This window comes from Spodoptera frugiperda, chromosome 1 (assembly GCF_023101765.2).
Source record: "Spodoptera frugiperda isolate SF20-4 chromosome 1, AGI-APGP_CSIRO_Sfru_2.0, whole genome shotgun sequence".
NCBI classification, from domain to species: Eukaryota; Metazoa; Arthropoda; class Insecta; order Lepidoptera; family Noctuidae; genus Spodoptera; species Spodoptera frugiperda.
Genome location: NC_064212.1, coordinates 10618563 through 10631806, shown reverse-complemented (window position 1 = coordinate 10631806; position 13244 = coordinate 10618563). Strand labels below are relative to the sequence as shown.

General features: G+C 34.6%; 1 long non-coding RNA gene across 1 annotated transcript in view; it reads right to left on the bottom strand.

Moving 5' to 3' along the window:
- LOC126910964 (uncharacterized) overlaps positions 1 to 13244 on the bottom strand; it is a 51812-nt gene that overhangs the window by 22155 nt on the left and 16413 nt on the right. The gene's annotated exons all lie outside the window — the stretch shown is intronic.

Genomic DNA, 13244 nt, shown 5'->3' with positions numbered 1-13244 from the left:
ATATTGGCGAGGAAAATTGCGACAAAAATTGGGAAAAGCAGTGTCCCGAGGCAATTATCTGGGTCTACAGGGGTAATTATCTAGTGGCGACCCGGCGGTTACAGCCTGATAACCGAACGACACAATAATACATTATTTTATGGCTACCTACTCATTTAGTAGGTAGGTATAAATAATGTTTCCAGAAACACGACCTGGTTTTGCATGAGTGTAATTAACTTAACAATGTAATTACTGAGACCACCTTTTTGATACAAAAGTCCGAGTATAGAGCACGAGATATGGCCAAGGGCCGACAAAGTACTATTTAGATTTCGGTTTTTTAAATTACACTGAGAATTTATTGAACATCTTATCTTACTAGCTACTTCCGCGCGGTTTCACCCGCTCTGCCTGGCTCCTATTGGTCATAGCGTGATGTTTTATAGCCTATAGCCTTCCTCGATAAATGCACTATTCAACACAAAAAGAATTATTCAAATCGTACCAGTAGTAAGTAGTCCAAAGAAACAAACAAACAATCAAACAAACTCTTCAGCTTTATAATATTATATCTTATACTCGTTGTTGCTATTGACTAGTTAAATAGTCAGGTGTATCATCGCACTACACATTTTAATCCCAAAAATAGGCCACCGACGACCCTACCAAACCCCTCGAATCCATCTAGTCTCCATCTTCATTTGTAACCTAAAAGACTACCACTAATGTAGGTAGCATTACCAAGCGCTATATTTCTCTGAGAGCTATTACTGGCAGCTAATCGAGTAAAAAAAGGACCTTAAAGTAGGTAAGCACCGTAAATAACGCGTTACAAGAAAATGGAGACAAAATGTGAGAAGACAGCAGGCATCCGTCCCCGTCCGACATGATCCACCGGATTGATGCGGCACATCTCTACGTAAGGCGGGGTTTACATGACTCGAGTGGCCCTTGAGTATTGTACTACAGTCATTAGTTTGAATAGCTGTGTAGTAAATTATTATGTTATTAAAAAGGACAGTAAGATATTGGTTTATTGAACTTTAATACTAAAGTGTGAAGACGTACATACGTACAACAATTGACTATAAGTGGTCACTGCTGACCAAAGGCCTCTTCTGACACAAATAATGTTTGAGCATTAATCACCACGCTTGCTCACTGCGGATTGGCACAGAGCTTGGACACATAATTTGATCAAATCAATAGTGTAGTTTTACTTCACATAAAATAGAAATAAGACTAGATAGACGAGGTTGATCAATTTAAAGTTTCGCCTATTACGATATGTTTGAAATAAATTATATATTTGATTATGTAACAAAGTCATTTAAGGTTGGTATGTTACGGTATGAGATATTATATAATTTATCAAAATACGGAAGCCTTACAATGTAAACCAATCTTTATCATAATGTCCACATAAGTGTGGGATTTTATTGTAGTAAAAGATTGCTCTTAGATCTCATATGTGACACCATAAAATATTATATAACCCATTGTATCCGTAATGGTCGATTGATCTCCTTTTTATAAGCGCGTAAACATATGTTTATAGTTTCGAAGATGTGTCGACAACTGGACATTATTATTTGATGACATTGTATATTTTATTTTCTTGGACATCTCCGGTTTGTTGTAATAAATTTTATTCTTCCGTCCTATTGAGTAAAACCTTGTTATATTATTTGGTTGGTAGGACTTTTTATAGATATAGATAGACACTGGAAAAAGCAGTCATTGTTTTTTACTTATTTATATTTGCCTCCTTGCTCTTTTATCGATAGATTTTGGACGATTTACTTTTTCTCATACAAAGCACCATTTCTTTTTGAGTTATATTCAAATGCAAATTCTTTATTCTGACTGAGAGAAAAATTAATTAGTGACTGAGAGAGTCTCATAGTTACTAGTAAATCTTTCACATTAAGTACATACTTATACAAATAGTATATAAAGAGGATTATATTGAAATACCAAAAGATAAAACAAAATGCTTTAACATTAACAAAGGAGCAATAAGGATCACAGTATTTTAATATCATGTAATAATTCAAAAAACAAGATGTCGGCGCGGTACAAGCTCATAATTTTATTACCGACGTTATTATTCCTTAATTAAAATCATTTAGATTTCGTCGACATTCATTTAGTTAATTAAGCGAAATTCGTAATTATCATTGGACCCCGTTTCAGAGACAAAAGAGGGCTGGAGTCTTTAGTTTACCTAATTTTATAGCATTTATAGTGAGCTCCATAGATAAAGTAAAGATAAAAGAATCACAAATGTAATTTACCTATACATTCATTTTAGACCACTTAAGTCCCTTTTGATATTCATTCCATTAACTAAAATCTACTTTGCAAGTTTATTTGATTTTAATGCAAAATTCTATAAAAAGCCCCTGTAAAAATATATTGAAAATGATAAGTGGTTGAGTTTTTTTCAGTAGCTAATAGCTAGGTAATATTTTCTTGCTCTTCTTCTATTCTGATTTAAATCTAAATCAGAATAATTTTATGATCTTTCTCTGTTCGTAGCGAAGACTTGATTGAGTGGATAGGTTCTATAAAATTTCAAATACCTATTCAAATGAAGACCAAAGGACAATCACCAGTAACTTGATGATGACAAATTGATACATCTCTTTTATATTTGTCTACTACAATTTCTTTTTAATTTTCATGCAGACACGATATGAAATTTAAAAATGGAAGAAGTAATTATGGAATTGAATTAGGCTCAAGCTCAATAAAACAAAAACACTTCCATATTTGAAACAATACTTCATAACCGTTTCACATTTGAAATATTTCCAGCCAGTATCTAAAGGAACGAGCCACTTCATAGACAATACGTTTACAGCTCAGTCGAACTTGTTCATCGATAATTCTCGCTTCGAGTTTCTTATCTTGACAGCTAGTTACGTTCAAGAAATTTCCCATGGGAAATATATATTTTACAAATATTGAGCAACGTTATTATTAACTATTGTTACTGAAGTCGATAGTAATACTTACTTCGTGTTTGTGGAAAGAAAATTTAAGCGTATTGGAAGTGACTTTACGATATGTGTTAAAGTGCCTTGGCTGGCGCGAGTCACATTATATCTTAGTTACTTTTTTATTTCTTTTCTATTATAGGCTCCTATACTGAATATAAAGGTTGTATGTTGTAACGTATCCGTTTAGCGACGACCAGCAAGCGCTTTAGTTTGTTTTTTGAAAACTCAAAGCGCAGGATATTTTTTACTAGGTGGGTGCCGATGTAGTTGCTTCAACACTACAGTTTTGCCCAGAAGAGTTTGTGTTCATATTGTTTACCTATAGGTATAGGTAGGTATTATAGATTCGGGTACATTATGTTTGTAGAGTAACATTATAGTAGAAACTTCTAGCTGATTTGCACAAGTAGAACTGATGCCCTTTTTAAAACCAAAAGATAATTCCCGTGCTTACGGCTCGTTACCATCCGCGCGTCTCAAAAGGCCATCAGACCATCACAGATATCTAAAAAATTAAAAATTGTTATGTAACTTATAAAAATACAAAGTAACAGGGAACATCATAAAAATACAGTAACACAAATTTAATAGCTTTTATACGTTGACTCTTCAAGCATTGTAATGGTGTCGCACCATGAGGGGTGACTAACGCCATTAGCTAATTAGTCTTTGTTAACTAAAATAGATCGTAAATCTATACACTTATATACCGTTATCTCTAATTATTAGATCAAAGACCTCACGAACAATATCGCCGTTAGGAAAGTTCCAATTTTATTTATAAGTTGGAGTAATTCGGTTGTGCCTGATAAAGGCGCCTATCCAATATTAATGGTAAATAATATAATACGATGACTGTAAAGTTGGTTGAAAACCTAGGCACAAATCCTTGTTTATTTCTCTGTAATTTACCGCTCTGGAACTACTGAAGAGCAAAAAGAGCAAAGTTATTTAATTGCGCGACTATAACTTTATTTTACTGAACACTTTTATTGTAGTTTTCATAATATTTGCTACAGTTCAAAGCATTTATTCCAATTAACCTCTCGTATATAAGACAACAATAGAAAACGCATTGTGTCTCGCGTAGATCTGCGTTCGGCATACGACGGGTTAATCCTAAATTAGGCACTTTTGAAACGTCAAATTGAATTGTCCGTTAGTCTGTCTGTCAGTGAAGCTAGGTGCTCGTTCCAAAGTGTAGCTTCGAATGGAGAAGAACTAGCAAAGAAGAAACTCCATCGTTACTCTTTTTAAAAAATGTTTTTTTGTTTTTAAATACAGCGTCAAAACTAATGGGACAATAAAACCATAACCGCTATTTTATATTCTTTACAAATGTAAAGAATATAAAACAGAGGATGTCTCGACCATATGTACACTATGTTATAGTTGTTTCATAACTCGGTTTTCGGATATCTATTAATTGAAATACATTTAGCATACCGTTTAAAATTTTCACATGTAGCGTCTAGCTCATGTGGGTGGAACGATACGGCTATGAGAATAGCGTAGTACTTGACAGTATCAACCCAATCAAAATGCAATTTTCCATATTATTATTAAACTTAGAGAAAAATACGTTGATAAAATCATAGCAGAGGATTATTTCTTAATTATCTAATACTAAACAGTATTTCGTTGTGTGACTGTAATTTCAATTACATTACCCTATGTGTAAATAAATATCACAGGAGAAGATAAATAAACAAATAAACGATGTGACACCATCGCCTTGATAAAATTGAATGACAACTCTAGTTAAATTAATCTTGCATTTAAGGAATACATACAAACAATCTTCAAATCACACAAGATCAAGAAATACGAGTAAGAACAAAATAAAACATTTTTTCTTCGGAATAATCCTCCATAACCAGAATATCCGAATCAGAGAGATTTATAAACGCGGTCGTACTCGTAACACTCCGACCGCCGGCCGACCCGATGCAAGTGCCTACCATCCATATGCACCCCGCTTGTTTCAAAGCCGTATCCTAAGTGTCCTCGGCTTCTCTCGCGCCCGGCACTGGTTCAGGCCATGGTGCGGAGCGAGAGGGACTGGGATGCCGTCTCCTCCTTCTGCGAAGCAGTCATGCGCTAAGGAGGAGGCGGGGCGCGTGAGAGAACAAACCTCCTCACGCCCCAGCCGTCGCGAGAGACAGTCCGGGCGTCGGGGATCGCGAGACGATCTCCGGCCACCGTAAGTGCCCTGCGGACGGCGAGCAAGGGTAGCTCACCGCCCGAACAGAACCAGATCCGTGCAAAGAGCCATCAGACCACCACAGATGGGGCCCACCTGATGCCACCCGGAGCTGCGGACTACCTAGCGGGTTTACCGGGGCTCCGGCTCGAAAAGCAGGAGAAGGAACGGGGTGGTTTTTAGTCAGTAAGAGTCTGACACTCCCTCTCGTACCCAAGGCGAGAAAAGTCATTGGATGATTTTCCCCCCTCAAAAAAAAAAAAAAAAAAAAAAAAAAAGTGTCCTCGGCTCGAGTCGCGACCCACTTCCGAACCGCTCGACAGCGAGTCCGTTTTTCTCCAACCGGAAATGAGATTTCCCGACAGATATAATGGCTTGCCACGGATTACGTCATGCGAGCTTTGAGTTTAGAAAATTCACTTGAATAATTCAGTCGCTAAGTCACCTTAAGCACTCCCGATTGCTATTTATTACTCCCACAAAATAAAACAGAGTATTACGATTTCGGGGTATGTTTTTTTTTGCAAAATATATAGGATTTTCCCTGTGCTTTATTATTATTTGCACGTTACACCATTTTCCCAATAATATGCCACAAATTGCCCAAATAAATTCGATATTAAATTGACTCGACGGATCGGAAATGCTGACAACGTAATTTGTTTGAAATAATTATTGGTCCATTATTGTTTGTTGAGGGTTAACCGCACACATACATATATAGTAACGCTGTTGGACTTGCTCTAATATCGCTATAAAATTGTGCCATAAAATGCGCCAGCATTATTACTTTGGAAGTCAATAAAAAGTTGAAGGCTAAGAGAATTTTGTTATGGAGTCATTAAGAGAAGTAAAAAAGCGAGTGGTATGGGAGATGAAGTGAGTTGTGACAAGCCGGGTCCATTAGTCGCCGGTGACTCCGCGACAAATGGGTTGAATAATGACCATTCCCGTTTTAAACGCTTTACTAAGTGCTATTTGCGGTTTCCATGCTGAAATATGGCACCACCTACTTTTGGGTGTTTACTTAATTATCGTCTCATTATCCTAATTTTATTGCAGTGTAATTTGCATACTAGAGCCAGTGGATTTTATAATTATGGTGGTTCATTATAAAGTCGTGGTTTATCTTTAAAGACACAAAGTAAGAATAACGTGAGGGTTAAATAACGAGAATTTGTTCAGACGTCAAGGTTATGCCTGAGGGAAGTTTTGTGGAGAGTTTTCCATGTTCCTTATTTTATCCATGAAACTTGGAACATTTCGTGTTCTCGAACACAAGGCGAAAACTTCATTATTAAGGCGAGGCATTAATAATTAATAGCAAAGTTCAGTTCTAAATAATTCGATGTTGTTGTTATATCAGTATGCTCCGCTGTAACTTCTAATGGCGCTTTGTAGTATCCTTCTATTTCAGTAGAGTTGAATAGATACTTGATAAATTATTTGATTACTCATGAACAGGCGTGATTACACGATCTTTTTCTACTGAAGTATCGACAAAACTATTTTTTGAGCATAAAAAGCAAAGGTCTACTGATATAGCTAGTCCACACAAATTCAAACATATTTGAAACTTAGGTACGTCATCAAAATAAAATTAATAGCTACGTCCGAATGAATTTGATAAAAGTTTTATCATGTTACAAAATGCAGTTCTATTTCAGTAACTGTGTAGTTACTAGTTTAAAATTGAACATTCAATATGGAAAATGTACGAAAACAACTCGTATGTGAAATGTTTACCGTAAAATCGACTTTTCGACTCATCGCGTTTGAATTTTAAATTCCGTTCCATTTACCGCTATGAATAAGTCCAACCAAATAGGTGCTGTATGAAATATTAAAGCTTATTATTTAGTCAACAGATAGAAATGTATTTTTGAAATGCGAAATTATTATTACTTTTCTTTAGTAATTAATTGATTTTTTATTATAATTGCTTTAAATAGAGAGCCGTTTTGTCCAAATGCGTTTTATTCAACTACTACCTACTTACCTCAAAGTAAGCCAAGCAACTGTAACCATTTTACGTCCATCCTATAATTACTCTTAAAAGGCTAGTTTCCAACTAAATATAAGTGGTTCTCAAAGTTTGAAGCATCTTGTATCGCAAAATACATTTCACATACTTTGCGTTAAAGTGAAATACCGAGGCTTCTCCATAATTGTTCCGGAATAGTTGTCGGGTCTCACAAACTCACCCGTCTTTGCTTGAGACGTTGCCGAGTTATTTACGAAGTATGTCTTAATGGCTAATTACGGTATAACATTTAATTAATTCCAGGAATTTTATTATTATCATGTCATCTACGGAGATAGACTAAATTCAAATTGAGGTAACTAATAAAAATGCTAACGACTAGATAAGATAGTGTTTTTGTTTATTACTTATCAATTTGCTATATTGTTTTAATTTGATACTATCGGAGTAAACATGTTAAGTCATTAACCGTTTGAGTTGCCTTATATGCCGATAAGTGGGTACTTAACAAAGACACGTGTCACACGTGGCATTCGTTTGTGAAGGTCATCTTCGATTTTCTGATTAGGGAATAAACCGGTTTCCTTATGAGGTTGTCATGTCTATTTAGACATATTTCCATATTACCTATTATTTTAATTGAATGAGTTATATCACTGTGAATAAGTTTATATAAAAACTCCTCAGAATTATATTATCTAAATAAGTTAATAAAAATAGTTAATCCACCCAGTAAGATAAATATTTTAAGTTATTAAGATGTCCAATATTCCTGTATACTTCCATCTTCAGGCAGGCGAAGGGCATTCAAGGAGGTTTTCACACTGTATTCACAAATAAGTAAGTTTAATGAAAGTAGAAACTCAATCCATCTAGTAGGACTAATGTACAGTGCATAAAATTTTAAGTTGCTGGCAGGCTGAGGGCATTTAAGGTTTCAAGTATTCAAGTATTTATTGCATCCATAATGTATACAGGTGTTAGAAAATACAGTAATTAGTCACAATTATGGACCCAGTTTTCACACTGTATTCACAATAAAAACAATAATGCCTATAGCATTTTAGTGAACTTCTAATCTTTCCTTTAACAGTATAGAAACGCGTCCATATATTTTGAAAGGTACACCTTCTATAGCAGGTATCTCCAATAAATATCATACCTTGGGTACATACGTATATTGCCAATACACTTTATAAATGCATGCATCTATATTCCATATACGTTGGTAGGCGCTTGGCAATCAAGTTCGATCTCGCCCAGGATTTGCTTGCAAGCAGATAGCATGAATAAATTGAACATCGATACATTTCAGGGCAGGTTCTCTTCCGACCGTATGCACCGGTCTTGCATGCACTATCGCAAACTTTACGAGTAAGCAAACCTGAGACGAGACAAGAAAAACTATTCTTAAAATACACGATACTTTTAGTAGACTGCTCAGACGATTTTTGAAAATGAACGTTTTTTAAGCTTTTGTAAAAGATAAACATAAGTTTAACTTTTTTTCAAAAATCGTCTACGTTAAGGTAGCAGAATTTATTAGGTATCAAGTACTCTTATCTTAATCAATTCTTCTTCTTTAATCCACAGATCTTTAATGGAGATGAAAATCACAACTGTATTTAAGGAACTTGAATGTTCTCTCCTTTCTTCTTTTCTTTTTTTTTTCTCTAAAAATAGACATCTATACATATAATAAAATCGTAGAAAAGTGCTGTCTGTACATTAAAAATAAAAATAAAAAAAATAGCAGGGGTTATTGTTATGTCGATGTCGAACCCAAAAATGTAATTAACTTTTTTTTTGTCTGTTTGTCTGTTTGTCTGTATGTCTGTTTGTCTGTTTGTCTGTTTGTCTGTTTGTCTGTTTGTCTGGTTGTCTGTTTGTCTGTGCGTCTATGCGCGCTAATCTCAGAAACGGCTGATCCGAATTGGATGCGGTTTTCACGAATATATTGTGGTAGGCTTCAATTAACATTTAGTGTTTGTTTCATGTCAATCGGTTCATAAATAAAAAAGTTATGTCAAATTAAAGAATCACGTCGAACACTATTCTATGCTTATACCATTAATCGAAATTTGGTACAGATATAGTTTAAAACCTTAGAAAGGACATAGGATAGTTTTTATTTCAAAAATCTTTAGTTTAAGTCCGTTTTTAAACTATTTTTTCAATGCCCTAAGTGAGTATACATCTATTAAATTCAAACGCAGAGCTCATTATGTTGATTTTTGAAGAGTTCCCTGGAATATCTTCTACATCTCATTTTTGAAGAGATTCCGCGAGATCGGGAACTATGTGGTTAAAACCAAAAATTTGCCGAAAGTCACTATTCCACGCGAACGAAGTCGCGGGCAAAAGCTAGTAGGTAATATTACAAATGTATTGTAGAAGCACACAAAAATTCGTTACGTCTAAATACACAGTTTCATTTACCTCTTACACGTGTTTGTCAAGTTTGTGAAGAAAACAATTTACATACATTACATTCCCGCACGCGACAAACACAGATTTATGTCACACAAAAATATTCGTGACAAATGTGTAGACAGATTGACGAGGATACATTATGCAGCAAGCCCTCTAATCGCGAATTCTTTGCGTGTGTTGCCATAAATATCACATAAATATGGAGTGATAAAGTGATAGGACCCTCTCCCTAGTTTTATGGGCTTGTCGTTTGACGTAGGTACGTATAGAAAGGAGTTGAGCCAAAATTTCGTATTCAGCTCAAGTGCCAGATAAAATGTATACGTTTGGTTTAAACTAAAAAAGTTAAAAATAACTTTAATTTCGGAAGTCGGTGTTTCTCAGTATTATTTGTTTGTTACACCGACTTCCGAAATTAAAGTTATTTTTAACTTTTTTAGTGAAGTCGGTTTATTTTTTTGTAAAAAGTTTTTTATTTCACACTTTTTAGTTGCGATACTCAGTATCGCAACTAAAAATGTGTTGCGATACTCAGTATCGCAACGAAAAAGTCGGTTAAAATTCTCTATCTTAATAACTACTTTATTTATTTGTATTGTCACAGTCACTTAATTAACTTTATTGTGATTTCTATGTGAGTATGAAGTTCCATTGGCCAATTCTGGTCTTCTTCATCAGTTCCACCTCTTCAAAGGTTACTTTTTGACTGTAAATGCTTCAATTCTAGATGAATATACCAAAATCACTATATAGTTCCCTATAATATTTGAGGAGTTCCCTCGATTTCTCTAAGATCCCATCATCAGATCCTAACTTGGTGACAATGGGACCACCTCAGAACCATCTACTTTCGAACAAAAAAAGAATTTTGAAAATCCGTCGACAATTGACGGAGTATAACTTTATTGTGATTTCTTGTGAGTATGAAGTTCCATTGGCCATTTCTGGTCTTCTTCATCAGTTCCACCTCGTCAAAGGTTACTTGTTGACTGTAAATGCTTCAATTCTAGATGAATATACCAAAATCACTATATAGTTCCCTATAATATTTGAGGAGTTCCCTCGATTTCTCTAAGATCCCATCATCAGATCCTAACTTGGTGACAATGGGACCACCTCAGAACTATCTACTTTCGAACAAAAAAAGAATTATGAATATCCGTCGACAATTGACGGAGTATTCGATGAACAAACATACAAAAAAAAAAAAAAACATACAAACAGCCGAACATAGTACCTCCTCCTTTTTGTGAAGTCGGTAAATAGTCCATATTGTGTAACTTTCGAGTCTGGGGTCACCTTATCTGGAGTTTGAATTTAGTTTTAATTGTGCGCTTCAAGTGAATTTATTGTTGTTTTTGAAGTACCTACCTACTCATATTATATCGGTGCTTACTGAGTTGTACTGGTCGTTACACAAACATGTTCTACAAATGTGGAGGTATTTGGAGATAGCACTTTACATTACTGCTTTAATCTGAATCCGTGACATAAGCTCGGGATATTACATCTTTTATACCTTGAAAAGTATTAGGTAAGATATAAGTAGAAAGCTGTACGATGATCCTGTAGTGTGTGTGACACCTCGCCCCTATAAGTAGAGTAAGTTAGTCGTTTAAGAGAGTCAATTAAAGATATTCATAAGAATCACACGTCTCATCATTTGCTCCCGAAGCCACGTCATTGCAATCCTAATGGTCATAGGATTGAATACCAAGGATGAAAACGTAGCGCGCTGGTAGACTTAGGTCATAAAACCATTTAAAACAAAATGTAAGTAATCCAAACTAGATTAAGAAGAAAAGCTGGCCTAAATACCCTAAGTCTTAATGAATGAAGTACCTAAGTAAGAGTTATATTATTTTCTTTTTGAAGGGCTTAATGCACGCTCCGCAGACACGACCTTGAAATTAATCTCGTTAAATCCAGCTAATGATTCTCTTGTACATCAGCGTAATACCTCTAATTACCGTTATTCAAAGTTAAGCCTAGCTAAACTCTGTTTGAATACATTTTCAGTGAAAGTGGCGTGCCACAGACTTTCGTCAGTTCTATGTTGAACTTATAAACTTGATATAGGATCGTGCCTTCAAGAGGTTTAAGGAGTAAAGCAAAATATTACTTATATTTTTTTTATTATGTATTATCCAATTTACCTAAAAGTTGTGTCAACGAAGTTGTAATAATTTTATCTTGAAATAATTAAATATGTATAGGTATGTATATAATATCTGTAAATGAAAACAATGTAGTTCTAATGTTCAGGACGACTAGCGAGTAGTGGTCTAATAACTAAGTGGACCAGTCACCAGGTGTTTAGAAGTTATAGTCGACAGCATGTAACGAGATTGGTACATATTTACTTTTTGGTATGTACAATCTTATATCGTATAATATAGGTTAATATACAAGGATCCGGAGTTATCATCGGTCTTAAATGGAAAGGTTGTAAATCTCTTGGAAGCCATAAAAAGTTGTTTGTTTTTACGAGTATGAATATAAATATTACGTAATGTTCAAGATGAAATTGCAGATGGCAAAGAACTCCCAACCTTTTGAGAAAAAATGGCGGATGACTTCATAAAACCGCAGGAAGATTGAGTAAAAGTATTGGTGTGATGTGAAGCAGTTTTGCAACTTAGGTAAGAGTAGACTAGATTTCGTTCATTTTGATTAATATTTTCTGTAATTAACGTATTAGTAAGTACATGTATTTTGACTGAATTGGTATCAAACTAATTGTATGATTAGAGTGAGTTGCATCTAGATTCGTAATACATATATTCTTTTTATTTTTGTTTATGGCATAGGAGGCAAACGAGTAGACGGGTCACCTGATGGTAAGCTATCAGCGCTGACAAAATAAGTACTTTTGATATATTTTTAAATAGGATACCTATGTAAAAATATTTTTATATTTGTATGGGGTGCATACCTATACATTTCAGAGATATGTTATATATTATATGTTTCTCTAATTGTCTATAGGTACATATAGGTATCTACGTAAAATTACCATATTTATGTTCAAGAACATATAGCGATTTCAAAATAAAACCACTTAAAAAATCTTACAATTTATAATAAAGTAATATTTTGCAATAACAAAACCTAGCCCACAAATTGGTATTGGAAACAGCTAATCAAATACTCTCTGCTATATATCCATACATGCCACATAGTTAAGTCAATGTGTCTGCGATGTTACTAAATTGAAAGGTCAGTGAACTCGGCCCCATATGTGACCGTTATTATTTGCTGGCGATTGTATTGTCAACAAATTATTGACAATTAGGTACGTTTTAAAGTTTACCTACCTACCTACTTGATATGACGTCACTCCTGTTACTTCCTAATGATACAGATGTACTTAGGTATGTAAATGATGAGTAAACTTCGTAATATTTTTTGCTAATTATATAATTGGTATTTAAAAAAAAATCAAACATAGATAGCAGTTCTATTATTTTCGTGCTGTTATTAAAATGTTTCTTCTACTACTTCTACTTATTTAACTTGTTTCTTCAACTCGAGAATCGAATTCATGGTGAGTTCGACGCTCTCGCTCCAGACAGTCACGCTTATGATCACTTGATGGGTAAGTAGAGTTAACAAAGATACATTTTAAAACACAACA